The sequence below is a fragment of the Artemia franciscana genome, chromosome 4, assembly GCF_032884065.1.
Source record: "Artemia franciscana chromosome 4, ASM3288406v1, whole genome shotgun sequence".
NCBI classification, from domain to species: Eukaryota; Metazoa; Arthropoda; class Branchiopoda; order Anostraca; family Artemiidae; genus Artemia; species Artemia franciscana.
Window position 1 is genome coordinate 46,808,374 of NC_088866.1, and position 16,912 is coordinate 46,825,285.

The window sequence follows — 16,912 nt, forward strand, 5'->3', positions numbered from 1 at the left end:
AAGAAGAGCTAGACATTTTCTAAGATTTCTAAGGAATTAGAGGAAATAGAGCAAAATCCTAATGTAGCATCTTCAAGAAACTACGGCCTGATATTAAAAGCTGTATCTTCCGCCAATGGATACTTGAGTACTTTTTAGATATAAATTTTCAATTTTAACATGGGATTTTCGAGTTCCATCTCTTCACTTAATCACGGCCTTAAAATTGCTCTTATTGTTACTTCATCGTCCTTCGTCACTATCGATTCGAATTTTACAACCGTTTCAATCACTGTTGCCAGGTGGGTGGGCCCCATGTATTTGTTTTTGACGGCTGGGGCAGGAGAGTTTTGCGATAGGGTTTGGGCGGGAAAGTACTTATTGTTTAAAATATGGCATGTTTTTTGGCGTTTTCTTAGAATTGAGGGAATATTACTGTTACAAACCTATTAGTTCTTATAAAAACCTTTTATATTTCCTTTTGAAGCATCTTTCAAACAGTTTTCGCCTATTTCTAAAAGTTAACTCATGATTTTTAAAATTTATTAGTGGAAACACTGCCTCAGACCAAGTTTGAAGAAAATATCTCTACCTCTTCGAGAGTTTCTCGTGCTGAGAGACATATAACTTTCGTGATGTCATTGGTATCTAGGTATCTATTCACGTTTTGAACTTCCAAAACTGGGCAGCAAAACGGAAAACCGGGAGAAAAGGCTGGTCAGCAAAAAAAAAAACTGGCCATTAACTGAGTAGCGAGAATAGCAAATTGAGCAGTGGAAACTTAGCTTAAATCAACTTAAAAGCTCTATTCAAACTCTTCCTGTCCCAGTCAGCCCCACTCTAATATGCGTAGTTTTGATTGTCTCATAATGGATTTTTTTTACTAAATTTTGATCAGCAGACACCGGGCTCTACCGTTGTCATTCAGACCTCACTTCCACTGAGAGTTTAACTTCGAGGTACTTTCAACATATGATAATTAAATACAAAGAAACTACTATCACGATGACAAACTATACTTGTGCTATCCAGATCTACGCTCAAAAAAGTGTGCTAGTCCGTCTTATTGTTATTTCTTCGTTGTACGTCGCTAATTTTTTTGATTTTACAATCGTTTCAGTCATTGTTGTGATTTTTCAGTTTTTCCATACTGAATACACAATTCGGGTCGGGTGCTCTCGAGCCGGAAATCCTGCCTGGATTTTCTGTACCATCATCAATGGAAAAGTTGAGATTTTTTCAATTTTATGATGAAAGTGATGAAATTCTAGTCGAAAAATCTTTTTTCTTCCTTGTATCACGTACCCACACTGTTACAGAGTTATTTTTTGTCTACGGATACTTTTCGTCTAACGTGTCTTGTTAAGGTAAATTTTAGGACCTCAAAGCGTTGCAGATTTAGGGACAGTGGAGGTGGTTTCACATTGACGGGAAACATACTTTTCCAGCTGATAAGCATCCTAAGATCAGAAAAAGAAAACACTTTCTTTTGTCAGATTTGGCCGTTTTGATCTGTTCCATATGAATTAACCATTCGTCGAGAAAAATTTGTTAAAGATACGGATTCAGCATATCTCCTTCCTTTTGAATCGACTGTCTCTTCAGCGTTTTAAACTATTACCTTCGTCACTTAGCTTAAAACCCCTCCCTCATCTGTAACCTGTTCTTTGGTCAAAAAAGATTCTCAGACTAGGTTTAAACAAAACGTTTCAACCCTTTTGCCAGTCATCGTACCAACAGACGGGTAGACGGAAAACAAACGAAATCAATCCTAAACCATTAGTTGAATTTTGGGATCTAAGCAATTTTATTCACTCACAAAACGATTATATTGTTTCATCGTAACTGAAATGTTTCCTATAACATAAAGAAGAAATGTGTCGAATCAATACCTGAATAGTAGTTATCAAACAGGTCGTGGTAATGAACTGTAGAAAGAAGCGACCCGGCTCAATAGTAACCGAAACTCTAAAAAATAGAATTTTGATGCCAATAGTTACATCAAAAAATTGCATTTTTACGCTGATTCTAAATATATAAGTTTCATCAAGTTTAGTTTTACCCATCAAAAGTTACAAGCCTGAGACAATTTCCCTTAAATTAGAAAATAGGGGAAACACCGTTTAAAAGTAAAAGAATCTTAACGAAAATTGCATCATCCGATTCAGCATATCAGAGAACCCTACTGTAGAAGTTTTAAGCTCTTGTCTACAAAAATGTGGAATTTTATATTTTTTGCCAGAAGACAGATCATGGGTGCGTCTTTATTTTTTTTTCCCAGGGGTGATTGTATCGATCCAGAGGCCCTAGAATGTCGTGAGAGGGCTCAGTCTAACGGAAATTAAAAGTTCTAGTGTCCTTTTTAAGTGACCAAAATCTGGAAGACACCTAAGCCCCATCCCACGATTATTTTTTCCCAAATTCATTGGATCAAAGTTTTGAGGTAGCCATTTTGTTCAGCATAGTCAAAAAATCTAACAATTATATATTTCAGGACTACTTAATCCCCCAGAGTTCCTGGGGAAGGGGCTGCAAATTACAAACTTTCACCATTTTTTACATACAGTAATGGATATTGGGAAGTGTACAGACGTTTTCAGGGGGATTTTTTCACGTTAAAATGGGGTCGGGGGGTGCATGGGAGGATCCTTCCATGAAGGAAATAATCATGAGGGAAGAAAATATCCATGAAGGGGCTGCAGGATTTTCTAGCATTATTAAAAAAATACAATGAGAAAATAACTAAGAACAAAGTTTTTTTAAGGTGGAAGTAAGGAACAGCATTAGAATCTAAAACGAACAGAAATTATTACGTATTTAATGGGGTTTGTCTCCTCCACAATATCTCAATCTTTACGCCAAAGTATTTTTAGTAAATTCAACTATTTATTCTAAAGCCTTTGTAATTCAGGGGTTATTCTTAAAAGAATGGAACCAAATTGAAGTTTTAGTGTAAAGAGTGAGGTATTGACGAGGGGGACAACCTCTCTTATACTTAATAAAAATATACAAATATAGAATTTCGTTACGTAAGTTAATTTGTAAGTCATGTATATTTATTACTAATAAAAAACTTCGTAAGAAAATCAAAAGTTCTACTTGCCTTTTTATGTAACCAAAAATCGGAGTGCAACAAGGCCTCCTCCTCCGCCTTTTTTTTATCAAAATCGTCCGATCGAAACAATGAGAAAGGTATTTATAAAAAAAAATAATTTATATGCAAATTTCGTTTTAATTATTCATGTGTGGTGAGCCATAATCGAAACATGCATTAATTAAAAAACTCTCAGAAATTAAATTAAAAAAACAAGTTTTTTAACTACAAGTAAGGAGCAACACTAAAACTTAAGACGAACAGAAATTATTCCGTATATGAAAGGAGTTGCCCCTCCTCAATGCTTACGCTGTTTACGCTGTTTACGCTTTATTTTTTTCCGGGTCCCGGGCAAACAGTTTGTCCCCTGGGAGAGACGAAGGTCAGAGCTGGATTCATTATTCCTTATTTTCCCTAAGCTGATCGTTCCAATACCGTGACTCAGACATGTCTTTGTACTTTGATTTAAATATACATCCCCCACCTCTATATTTGTTTTTACATTTTCAAGTGGAACCGAAGCTGCTTGGCATTAAGCCTCTGATTTTCCGTAAAAATCAATCTATTGATTCTTAGAAATTCTAAATTTAATATACTGCAACCCAATATAAAAGGACCAACGTTCTACGGATGAAGAATGACAGATTACCGAAGATTGTCCTTTTTGGCCAACCGTTTGGGGCTACACGGAAAGCAGGTCGTCCTTGTCTGGGTTAAGATATGTCATAAATAGAGATTTAAAGGAAATGGGAACTTCCTGGGAGGGTGTAAAGAGGGAGTCTTTAAATAGATTAGGTTGGAGGAGGAGCGTGCGTAGCTGTGTTGGCCTCAGGCGGCTTGGTGCTGCAGTGAGTTATTAGTAGTAGTAGTAGTAGTAGTAGTAATTTCGGGTGTTTAATACAAATAATTAAATTTTAGACGACTATAAAGTCTTGTTTCAAACAGTTCGTGGTAACGAACTGTAGTAAGGAGCGACCCGGCTCAATAGAAACCAAAACTCTAAAAAATGGAATTTTGATACCAATAGCTACATCAAAAGAATCGCATTTTAATGCTGATTTTAAATGTATAAGTCTCATCAAGTTTAGTCTTACGCATCAAAAGTTACGAGCCTGAGAAAATTTGCGTTATTTTAGAAAATAGGGGGAAACACCCCCTAAAAGTCATAGAATCTTAACGAAAATTACACTATCAGATTCAGCGTGTCAGAGAACCCTACTGTAGAAGTTTCAAGCTCCTATCCGTAAATATGTGGAATTTTGTATTTTTTGCCAGAAGGCAGATCACGGATGCGTGTTTATTTGTTTGTTTGTTTTTTGTTTTTTTTTTCCAAGGGGTGATCATATCGACCCAGTGTCCTAGAATGTTGCGAGAGGGCTCATTCTAACGGAAATGGAAAGTTCTAGTGCCCTTTTTAAGTGACCGAAAAAATTGGAGGGCACCCAGGCCCCCTCCCACGCTAATTATTTTCCCAAAGTCAACGGATCAAAATTCTGAGATAGCCATTTTATTCAGCGTAGTCGAAAAACCTTATAACTATGTCTTTGGAGACGACTTACTCCTCCACAGTCCCCATGGGAGGGGCTACAAGTTACAAACTTTGACCAGTGCTTACATATAGTAATGGTTATTGGGAAGTGTACAGGCGTTTTCACTAGGATTTTTTGGTTGGGGGAAGGGTTGAGAAGAGGGGGATACACTGGGGGAACTTTCCATCAAGGAATTTGTCATGGAGGAAGAAAATTTCCATGAAGGGAGCGCAGGATTTACTAGCATTATTTAAAAAAAAAAAACAATAAAAAAATAAATATGAAAAAGTTTTTTCAGCTGGAAGTACGAAGCAGCATTAAAACTAAAAACGAACAGAAATTATTGCTTATATGAGGGGCTCACCTCCTCCTAATACCTCGCTCTTTACGCTAAAGTATTTTTAGTAATGTCAACTATTTATCCTACGGCTTTTGTGATTCAGGGGTCATTCTTAATGAATTGGGACAAAATTTAAGATTTGGTGTAAAGAGAGAGGTAGTGACGAGGGGGCAAACCCTCTCATATGTGTAATAAAAACATGCGAATAAAAAATTCTTTACGTAAGCTAATTTATAAGTTACATAAATCTTTTACTAATAAAAAGATTCGTAAAAAATTAAAAGTTCTAGTTGCCATTTTAATTAAACAAAAAATTGGAGGGCAACTAGGCTTCCTCCCCGCTCTTTTTTTTCTCAAAACCATTCGATCAAAATCATGAGAAAGCCATTTAGCCAAAAAAAAAAAAAAAAAAAAAAAATATGCAAATTCCTCTACGGAGAGCCAAAATCAAAACATGTATTGATTCAAAAACTTTCAGAAATTAAATAAAAAAACAAGTTTTTTCAACTGAAAGTAAGGAGCGACATTAAAACTTAAAACGAACAGAAATTACTTCGTATATGAAAGGGGCTTCTTCCTCATCAACGCCCCGCTCTTTACGCTTAAGTTTTTTACTGTTTTAAAAAGAAGAGTTGAGAGAAAGAGTCAAACTTTAGCGTAAAGAGCGGGGCGTTGATAAGGAAGCATCCCCTTTCATATACGAAGTAATTTCTGTTCGTTTTAAGTTTTAATGTCGCTCCTTACTTTAAGTGGAAAAAACTAGTTTTTTTTTATTTAATTCATTACAGACGACTTCTCTCTTGAAACGTAAAACTTGACGAGATTAAGCGCTCAACAGCAAAAAGGCCGGCGAAGTCTGTGGCAGCAGATAAAATTCCAGACAAAGCCTATGACATTGAAGCAATTATGTTGGAAAAAGGAGCAAGTCATGCTCGCAAGATCTACCTACTTTGTGTCAACCAAACTGGTGGGCTGCTCTTCGTTGTGTTTCCTAAGACGTTTCAATTCGGGACCCTGTGCTTAGAACAGAAGTAGAAGATCAAAGTCAGGAACGCAACTTTTTAATCCGGGATAACGAGGAGTAGGATACCAGAATTCGTCATAACGAGGAAATCAATGGTGGAGACCGGAAATGAAGGTAAGAATACATAACAAATATCCATACATTGGCTTTAAGTGCAAATATATTTGATTCTCATACCAGAATTTTTTTTTCGTAAATGATCCCTTTCCCTTATTCTATCTTTACGTCATCTCTAGTTCTGTTGTGGATTCTGAAATAACCGCCATAACCATTGTGTCGTTTTGTACTTATCGATTTTTAGTCCTTTTTATCCTAACCCACTCTGGGCAGTCATGCTATGCCAACTTTCTTGATTCTTCATCAACTAGCAATTATGAACATGACAAAGTTTAGCGTATTTTTTTCCATTTTGGACGATTTCCGGTTCAGCTTCTTGTTTTCCGGTACAGCTACTGTTGATTATCCGGTACAGCTTCTGTTTTCAATGTATCTAGTTTTGATTGATTTTCCTACTTGCTTAAGTTTTGCTTTGAACGACACTGTTTAGCCTTGTGAATATCTGGGATGGTTAATGCCGCGCTGTAAAAAAATGCTATTAGTTCAGATTTTAACAAATTAATACGAAAATGATCTTATAAACATCGCAAATTCTAGAAATCTTATAGATTCACCTAAATATCAGTAGTGTAATTTTGCTTAGTAATTATCGCGAAGCGATTATGATTTCCCCTCCCCTCTAGGCCCCAATAAATAATAAAATTCCCCGGGTATCGACGTTGTCCGACCACCCCTCCTCCGTCCCGAACGGTATATATTAAGCTTTTCATGAGATTCCTAAAATTGGTGTACAAATGCGTTTGGTTACAAATTGGTTTACTTATGAACATTTTAATGTTGCCGCTACTTTGGGCTTATTAATCAGGAGTTTTTGGTGGCCGACGAGTTGTTTCTAATCTCAGTTTATAGCTTAGGGGGGGATTAATTATTGTATTTGTAAATTCATATTTTTCAAGTTGCAGAAAGTCTGCCAGCATTGCAACTTCTGAATCTGCACGCTCTCGAATACGCATCCAACGCTAAAAATACCAACAAACTTATTAGTTTTGCTGGTTTGCTACTGAATATCGAAAGGTTACAACCAACAGCCAGCAACCGGCCGACAGCTAATCTGACTATAGCCAGTGACAACCTGGCAACACCGGCTGAAATGAAGGTTTGGAAGAAACCAGACAACAAATCTGACGTTTCAATCCTTCAGAGATACGCAATCGTCAACCCCAAAATTAATATATTCAGGAATAGTACTAACCTGGTTCCATCGCTTATCGTTCCGACGAGACTGATCAACCTGGGACACCACCACACCCTACCTCGACGTCAATCTGTAAGGCTTCAAAACCCAACCATAGTCCGAGATAAGAAGGAGTCTTCATCAATGGTGAACTAGTATCAATAAATCTCAATGTAAGTATTATGTTATTCTTATAAACAAATATTCGAAATCGGGTTCTAATACCTCTAGAACCGCTTCTCTTGAGATAAAATCTTAACAACCACCAAATTTATTTGAACATTATTATTATTTTTTTTAATCGGGTTGATTTCTAATACCTCTAGAACCACCTATGCTGAGACTTAATTTAGCGGCATGAATTAATCTTACCATCTTAGCAGCCAACAAGTTAATTTGAACATTTTTTTTGCCATCCGAGGTTGCAAAACTTTCTCTTTAGTTACCTGAACATAGTCGCAAGCGGTTTCCCCGGAACTTCGATAGAAAATAATTTGTTTCATAACTCAGTTAGATATTTGTTACTGGTAAATATCTGATTTTCACAAGTTTCTGTTATACAACTTCAGCGGCTTTGAGCCTGAAGAGAAGCCTTGTCAAAAAGGGCCAAAATATAAGTCTAATGAAATTTAGCTGACACATCCTTTTGACATTTGAAAATATGGTAAATATACCTTCAGCCTAAGTGGATTACGAATCCTATTGGACAGTGCAAAGCGGAAACCTGAGCTAAAATATTCCTCTACTAGCGAATTCATCTGCTGTATCCGTTTTGCAGCGTCAAACATTTGTTATTGAAATAAAATAACATGATGATACCGTACCTGAACTTTAAAGCACCCCTCCTTGTTAGTTTACTTTATATAGTACTAGCTGTTGGGGTGGCACTTCGCGCCACCCCAACACCTAGTTGGTGGGGCGCTTCGTGCCCCCCCAAGCCCCCCCGCGCGCGTAAGTCGTTACGCGCCATATTAGTTACGCGCCATTGTAGTTGTGTCCCTGTGTCCCACCTGTGAATATAGATAGATTTATATATGTGTTTCAAACTACGTAAAAATTGCGAATATACAACATTCTTGGCTTTCCCATTGTCTGTCCATATACAAAGCCGTATGTACTAATAATGACGTCATATGCAAACGCTCTTTTTACAAACAAACAAACATGCATACACACAACTCGTTTTTATATAGATAGATAGATAGATAGATACAATACAAATTAACTACGTAAAACTTGTGAATATACAACAGTCTTCGCTGTCCCATTGTCTGTGCGTATAAATAGATTGTCAGGTTTACCGACCCTCAAAGACAATTGTACATTGGTAAATCAATCTGTATTAAGATCTATACCGCATTTTTCTAGTGATTGCCCTTGAGCTTTGTTGATGGTGGTTACAAATGCTAATCGAATTGGGAATTGCAATCTTTTAAATTGAAAAAGCAGATCCGTTGGAATCATGGGAATGCGAGGAATAAGAACAGCCTCACCCTCATTGTTTTTCCATTGTTTTCCATTGTTTTTTTTTACGGCAAGTCGCGTGCCATTGCAAAGCTTTGGTGGGTTGATATTTCTTAAAAGTATTATTGGTACGCCTATTTTTAGTTGTAGCATGTGTGGTGGAAACCCTGAAGGATCTATGGAATTTAAAAATTCAGATGGATAATTAACCGCTTCATTTGGTTCCAAAATACAAATTAACTGCGTAAAACTTGCGAATATACAACATTCTTCGCTGTCCAATTGTCGCTGCATATAAATAGATTGTCAGGTTTACCGACCCTCGAACATGCAACGTACAATTGTCCATGGGAAAAACAATCAGTATTAAGATCTATACCACATTTTTCTAATGATTGACCTTGAGCTTTGTTAATGGTGATTGCAAATGCTAATTGAATTGGGAATTGCAATCTTTTAAATTGAAAAGGCAGATCCGTTGGAATCATGGGAATGCGAGGAATAAGAACAGCCTCACCCTCAAAAGGCCCTGTCAAGATTGTGGCCTCTATTAGGTTTTCCATTGTTTTTTTTTACGGCAAGTCGAGTGCCATTGCAAAGCTTTGGTGGGTTTATATTTCTTAAAAGTATTATTGGTACGCCTATTTTTAGTTGTAGCACGTGTGGTGGAAACCCTGAAAGATCTATGGAATTTAAAAATTCAGATTTATAATTAACCGCTTCATTTGGTTCCAAAACTGTGTCGACTGACTTGTAAAGGACTGCCTGGTCTCGAATCTTGGTCAAAACAATATTGTTGATTTCGTGGACGTCTATATTTTTGGGTGCGAGAATCGCTCTTTCACTTAGCCATTTATTATTTTTATAATTTTTTAGAATATTCGGAAATACTTTTTCAATCAATTCATTTTTGGACGTCACTAAATTACAGAAATCAGCAGGTAGTTGTATACGTCCTGAAATTGAGTCTACTGGGAGCTTTCCGTTTCCCATTGCCAGCAATTGATCTGAAAATGTTTGACCAGAGTCATCGTTTTGCAATCGGACACGCATATTTGTAGTTAATTTTAATGTTTTTACGTGTGCCCATAAATTAGAATTTTTCAGGCAAGCATTCATTTCGTCTGCAGGAGTTGATCTAGGTATTATAGGTAATGTTTGCCTGAAATCTCCCGCAAGCAATATTAATGTGCTGCCAAAGGGTTTCGACTTGCCTCGCAAATCTTTCAAGCATTGATCCAGAGCCTCGAGCGATTTTTTGTGTGCCATTGTGCACTCATCCCAAATAATAAGTTTGCATTGCTGCAATACTTTACCCATCCCAGATGATTTGGAAATATTGCACGTGGGAGTTTCTGTAGAATGCAAGTTCAGAGGCAATTTCAAAGCGGAATGAGCAGTTCTTCCACCAGGCAGCAATGTTGCGGCTATTCCGGACGACGCAATTGCCAACGCTATATCATTTTTTGATCGAATTGATGCCAGAATCAGTTTTATCACAAACGTTTTACCAGTACCTCCTGGCGCATCCAAAAAGAAAATTTCTCCAACGTTGTTATCGACACAATGCATTATCGTATCATAAATGTCTTTTTGTTCCGACGTTAACTTGGAAATGTTATTTTGTACATACGACAATAGATCCATCGTACTGTAACTTTGTTCACGATCCAATTCTACACATGTCGAAACAGCAGCGATACGGTTAGGTGAAGGCATTCCCAAATCCTGAAGAGGTTTGTTTTCCAAACGTACGCACAAATCTTCTATAACAACTAAAGTGTAGTTATAAATTTCTGATGTAAAATCAAAAGTCATATCTGACGTCTCTAACTGTTTTCGATGGAGTATATCTTCGGACATTTTTGACTTATATTTTTCCCATAACTCTGTAGGAGCTGATGGAGAGCAAGTTGTTAAAATGATGCCAAACAATGCACGAATTTGACTTGGGGTTGACGTTTCGCACGCGTCATTGATGCAGTTATCCCAGTGTTGGTCATTCTCCAATAAATTCAGAGCTTGGCATGCACTACGGTAAGTGTCATGTATAGTACCATTTACAGTCCTCAAATACTCAAAGGATGTCGGACCGGGTACATTCACCAAAAGCAGGCGCAGAAAGAAGCATTCATGTTGATTGGGATGAACGGTGTAGAGTCTTCCTATCGTGGTATCTTTGAAGATGGTAGGTTGGCCGTCGACTGACTTACCCTGTTTTCGACGTTCAAATACTTTATTTTTAGTATTCCACGTGTAATACGAAGGCACTTCAGTATACAGCAGTTTTTTGCAAAAGAATCATTTTTGCAAAGCGAAAAAAAAGCTGTTAATGTTGTATCCGGTGGATTCAGGACTCTTTGTTGCACGTTGGTTTCCGTGAAATAAACACGTTGACCATTCTGTAAATGTACCGCTAAGTGAACAACAGCTGGACTACGTTCATGTATCGGAAATGAAAGAATTCGCCAAACAGCTTCATTACTGCTTATGTATCTTCCAGCCTGATATTGTACGATTTCATCGAAATCTTTGATTTCGGGCTGCAAGCCAAAAACTGCCATGTCACTGCCTTTGTTGACGTATTTACATATGTATTTGATTGCCTTTACGGAGTTACAGTATTCAACGTTTATGTGTGCATTAAATGTTTTTGATAATAATGGGGAATATGGAACAACCCACTGGTTATCTACTTCGATGGTGGTACCGTTACGCTTCTTTATTATTGCTGTTTTACCGCCATCTTCAGTAGATCTTCTTCTATATTGTGGGTAACCATCATTGCCAGTAATTGTGTTTGATACTAAAAGTCGAGGATATTGGTTTGTGCACCTTCCTTTGGCCATGCATGGTGAATTTTCGTTCAGTGCACCGCAAGGTCCATGTATCATATTTTTTACAATAATATCATGTAACCCCTTATCGACATTTTTATCAGGTATTTCAGCGGAAATCACATCATCAATTTCGTTCGAAGTAATTTTTTTATGTAGCCAGATTAGTATATGTACGTGTGGCAAACCTCGTTTTTGCCATTCCACTGAGTACATCCAGCATCGCACTGACCCAAACACTTCAAGTTTTACAATGTAGTTTATCAGTGATTTCAACTTTTGCCGGAAGACACGGGCCGTAATGTCATGCCTATGAACCGCCGATTGTCCTTGAAGTAAAAGCTGCAGTATCTCGTCCCAAGATTGATTACATGTAAATGTAATAAATAAATCTGGACGACCATAGAGACGAATATACGCAATAGCATCTTGAGCATATTCATGCATATGACGGGGACTGCCAGCATATGACGAAGGTAAAATTGTTAATCTTCCAACGTTTGTGGTATTACCGTCATTTATAACTGCATCTCGCAAATGAATGTATTGTTCAGAGCGGAGCTTGGTCTGATTCAGACGGATATATAGCAAACGTTCTGATTCAATTTTAGCATACATATCAACGACGAATTGGTGAAACAATTCACGGCATTTTAAAATATAATTTTCTTCATCCTGCCGAATCATTAGTCTATTGGAATAATAATGCATTGCACTGCATTTCTTATTCATTTCTTTGTTAGTGGCTGGATTCATCAATTTAATATTAAAGTGATAGCCGTCGGCTCCATCCCAAAAATTGATAGAATATTGTAGGGCATCGTAGCATCGATGAGTTTCAGCAATTCTTAACAACTGAGCGTTTCGCTTATGAAGAATAATATCTCGAGGTAAAAACTGATCACCGACCATAACGATTGCCACTTCGTCGATAGTTGGATTATTGTATCTACGCACATGTTGGCCAGGAGGCGTTTTGTCAGCGGAAATAACAATTTTATGCGTATCAGTAGGCATCAAATCGATGGCTGTTTTGAACAGACGCACTAAATTATTATTTTCGTGGAAAAGATGTTGCAATTGGGAAACGATTGTCCTTTCAACGTTGGGAGAAATTTCGCAACGTGCATTCAATTCAGAATTTCTATCACTGATGAAGTACAATTGTAAAAATTTATGATTCTCGCCTGAGAATGGTAGAAGGGACCCTGCTCTATGATAAATTTGCCCTTTTACTTTGAAAGTAGACATAAATTGATCTGGATTTTCGATTTGGGCTCCAAACGACGTCATTTGGAAACATGAGTTGTATTTTCTGATTTTTGACAAAAAACGCTTAGATTCTGACGTAGTTCCAGTAAGGAAAGTCTTCAATGGCTCTGGTGGTGCAGCCAATAGAGGAAGTTTAACTTTTCCTGAGGCGCAACACATTCCCATTGTTTCACCATTGAATTTCAAGGCCTTGCAATGGGGACAAATTTTAGACATTGTCCCGATTTGAACACATCTACTCAAGCTATAATCATCGACTGGGTTGTACCTGAATGCCAGGCGATAACTTTCAGGTTGCTCTGATTCCTCGGCACGGTTTCTTTTCTTACTTTCTCTATCAGCAGCAAGCCTGATTTCTTGCTGTTCTTGTGATTCCTCGGCACGCTTTCTTTTCTTACTTTCTCTATCAGCAGCAAGCCTGATTTCTTGCTGTTCTTGTAATTCCTCGGCACGCCTTCTTTTTTCACTTTCTCTTTTAGCAGCAAGTCTGCTTCCGCGTTGCTCTGGTAGTTCCTCGGCACGCTTTCTGTTCTTTCTTTCTCTATCAGCCTCAAGCCTGTTTCCTTGCTGTTCTTTTGATTCCTCGGCACGCTTTCTGTTCTTTCTTTCTCTATCAGCCTCAAGCCTGTTTCCTTGCTGTTCTTTTGATTCCTCGGCACGCCTTCTTTTTTCACTTTCTCTTTTAGCAGCAAGTCTGCTTTCGCGTTGCTCTGGTAGTTCCTCGGCACGCTTTCTTTTCTGACTTTCTCTATCAGCAGCAAGTTTTTTGGCATAGACTCTTTGAGCATCTTCATCGGCTTTTGCCATGGTAAGTTCATCAGTCATTGTAAACTTAAACATTAATAGATTTCTATGTGAACATATGTCTTAAATATCTTGAATGACGTCACCGTCAAAGCAAAAATGACGACAACTAATTTCATGACGTCAGTCAACATAGAAACATGACGTCACCTGATCCACAGACAGACACACAGACAGACAACTTATTTTTATATATATAGATATTTAGCTTTTAAAATCCCCCACGTCTCCATTGTTTCGTTAAGTGCCTACACATTCTTAGTGCTTTCTAGGCTGTACCGAGATTGGCCCATCGCACAACGCAACATTTTCTGGAATCCTCAATGTCCGCTGACAGCTCATTTAAATATAAGGATATAATAATCTTCTGTTTTTACTCCTTTTATCTACTTGGTTGTTCTTTTTACCTAACTTTTTACCACGGCACGGTCACTTTTCAAACGCTTTGCGTCAAGCCACCGCATCGGAAAACTGGAGAGCTGGATAGAGACAAGCGCTCATTAGAAAATCGCTAATTTAAAGTGGAAATATATGTTATTTTCGAAATACTTTTTCTGAACTATTCTATATTGAAAATACCATTCCTAGTAAAACTTTTGCTTTAATGTTTTGCTATCTTCACCCAATAAATATTCATCTTTGGGATTCCATCGAAAAATCAACCCATTAGCAACCCCTTCACGAGAGAAAACATAAAAAAGATATCAAAATTCTTTTTTTTCAGTTTGCTGACATCCAATTACTGGCTAAAGCAGAACTGGCCATGCTCAGAGAAGTTTCATACACAGCAGTCATCAGTCGACTCGTCACTTACGGCATCGACATAGACATAATTTTGGAAGATCTAGAAGCAGTTCTCCGAAACGACGGTGATGTGAAATCTGACACTAAGAACAAGAACAAAGGGGCAACTGTATATTATAGGAAAAATGAAAGCATGCATGTTTTACAATTTGACTGAAAAAAACAACTAATTTTCTTTATTATTATTTGAATAAATCAGAATTTGTTTCAGGGAATTCATTTAGACTGCGAAATTGGGGAATGATATCAATTGTTCGTAAACTGGTGAGCAATGAAGTTGCAAGTTTTAATCGCATTATTCCAGCTCAAAATAGAGATTTAGTTAGCTTCCCTTCTTACAATAATCTAACATTATGTAGACGTAGTTGTGCTTCTTATCCGAATTCTCCGTTCTGACTTTTCGATTCTCGTAAAAAATTACCGTTTTCGCTCCCGTCGCTTCTCCATTCTTGCTTTTGACAACAAGAGCTACGTAAAAAAAAGGAGAATACACTTAATCTGAATAGTCCAAAAAAATGGATTTACAAGCCAGTAGTAACTCTCATTTTCCTATACCGAAAAACCACCTTTGAAGATCTAGAAGCAGTAACCGACAAGGGCGACGACGTGGAATCGGACACAGAAAATTTGTAACATTATCATTTACGATTTATCTGTATAAACGAAATAGATAAAACATTTAGCAAAAAGTATTCGTGCAATAGGTATTTCAAGGATTCCCCTCCAGCCTGAACTCCTACATGACTTGACACGGAAAAATACATCAGTAAGGGTTTATCCACGATTAACTGTCACTGATAGCGTTCGGAATCACCTATAAATTCCAATAATTTCCTATATTCTAATGCACTCCTATAAAATGCCTATATTTTGGCTAAAATTCTACTATTCCTATATTTTCAGCTGAAGAGCACTAAGAACATTGCTCATGATTTGCAATTTTCACTTCTCTTTAAGTAAGCCAAGATGTGCTTCTCTTTTTGCTTTTGACTCTGTTGTAGACTGTGCTGTCTTTCGGTGTAGTTCGATAATTAATTACAAGTGTTGAGCTGTTTGAACTTAACTAATGTTTTTTATTGGGCTTAGTAAGCTGCTTCTGCCTGGGCTATGCTGTTTTGTTGACTTAGTAGACTATGTTTTGTTTTTTGTACTGTTGGGCCTGTCCGAGATGATCAAAGATCAGTAGACAGGCTGGCAGTATCTGTTTAATGAGACTGGAGTTCTTGCGTCTTATGCGTTTCCTGCCTGAACGCTATTTAAAAGGTTGATACGAATACGGCCCAGTTTTGGACATATCCATAGTTTTTCTTTAATCTTGGGATGCTATTTTGCAGGTGATGCTTGTTAATTAAGTATGGGGTCTACCAAGCTTAATAGTTCATGGCTTGCTAAGACGGATTGCAGCGGTAGAAAGATGGGCGTATGGTGTAAGACTGGGAACGACCAGTACTCGTTCTTTTGCAAACTCTGCTTTAAAAATTTTGGTTGCACAGCTGGGGTTAATCAGGGGTAAACCAAAATGTGCGATCTGCAGCACACAAAGCCGCAGCCGCAGTTACTGCTTAACTACATCCACTACATCCACTACAGCTTCAACTGAATGGACAATCTCGAGTTGATGAAACAACCAAGGATAAACCATTAGCTGGTAGAAACATGTTTGTGAGCGTGATGATGCTTATAAAGCTGAGTTAATATGGGCACTTCAAACGGTACAGAGTTCCATGTCTGCTAATTCTTCTCACCAAATCGTCGCCATCTTCCATGCGATGTTCCCCGGTAAGATCTCCGACGAAATGCCCCTATGTGCGAAGAAACTCATGTGTCTGATCACAGATGCGCTGCATCCTTACTGTAAGCAAATTCTTATGAAGGACATTCAATCATATCTTGTACTAGAATATGACGAGACAACCAACAGCGCTGGTATGAAAGAGTTACACATACGTGTTCGATATTGGTTCTCATATGGAAACGAAATCCAGAGCAGACTTTTATGCACAAGTTTTATTGGCCACGCTACAAGTGATGATCTGTGTAGTAAGATTATTTCAGCCATTGAGCAGGATCAGCTGCCACTTAAAAATTCATCACGCTTGGAAGTTATGGACCAAACGTCAACAAAAGCGTTTGGGACAATTTCAATGCCAAAAAAAAGAAGGTGACGTGTGCCCATGAAGAATAAATGGTTCTTATGGAACGGCTAATCGTATAAACTTCAGAGGAAGTTCATTTGATTGGAAATTGAAAATTGTAGTTTACTATTTAAAAGTCAAAACAGGTCGGAGATCAACTAGTCCCCCTAACACCCCCTCTGCCTCAAACCCATCCGATAATAATTTTGAGATAGCAGTTTTATTTGTAATAGTTCGATCGTCAGATAACAAAAACTCCGGGGTCGACACAATCCTCAGAGCCCAGTGGCACGTGTTTTAAATTATGCCCATGGGCATATGAGGTTTTATGATAGGGGG

The 16,912-nt window shown here is 37.8% G+C and overlaps 1 long non-coding RNA gene across 2 annotated transcripts in view; it reads left to right on the forward strand.

Moving 5' to 3' along the window:
- Window positions 1-5,726: 5,726 nt before the first annotated feature.
- LOC136025670 (uncharacterized) overlaps window positions 5,727-16,912 on the forward strand; it is a 268,288-nt gene continuing 257,102 nt past the window's right edge. Inside the window, exons 1-3 of one of the 2 annotated variants that reach the window (XR_010617143.1) lie at window positions 5,727-6,080; window positions 6,980-7,430; window positions 14,359-14,569. This is a non-coding gene — a long non-coding RNA (uncharacterized LOC136025670). Of the gene's footprint in view, window positions 6,081-6,979; window positions 7,431-14,358; window positions 14,570-16,912 lie in introns of those variants that run through there. The other variant, XR_010617142.1, reaches the window with a different exon arrangement.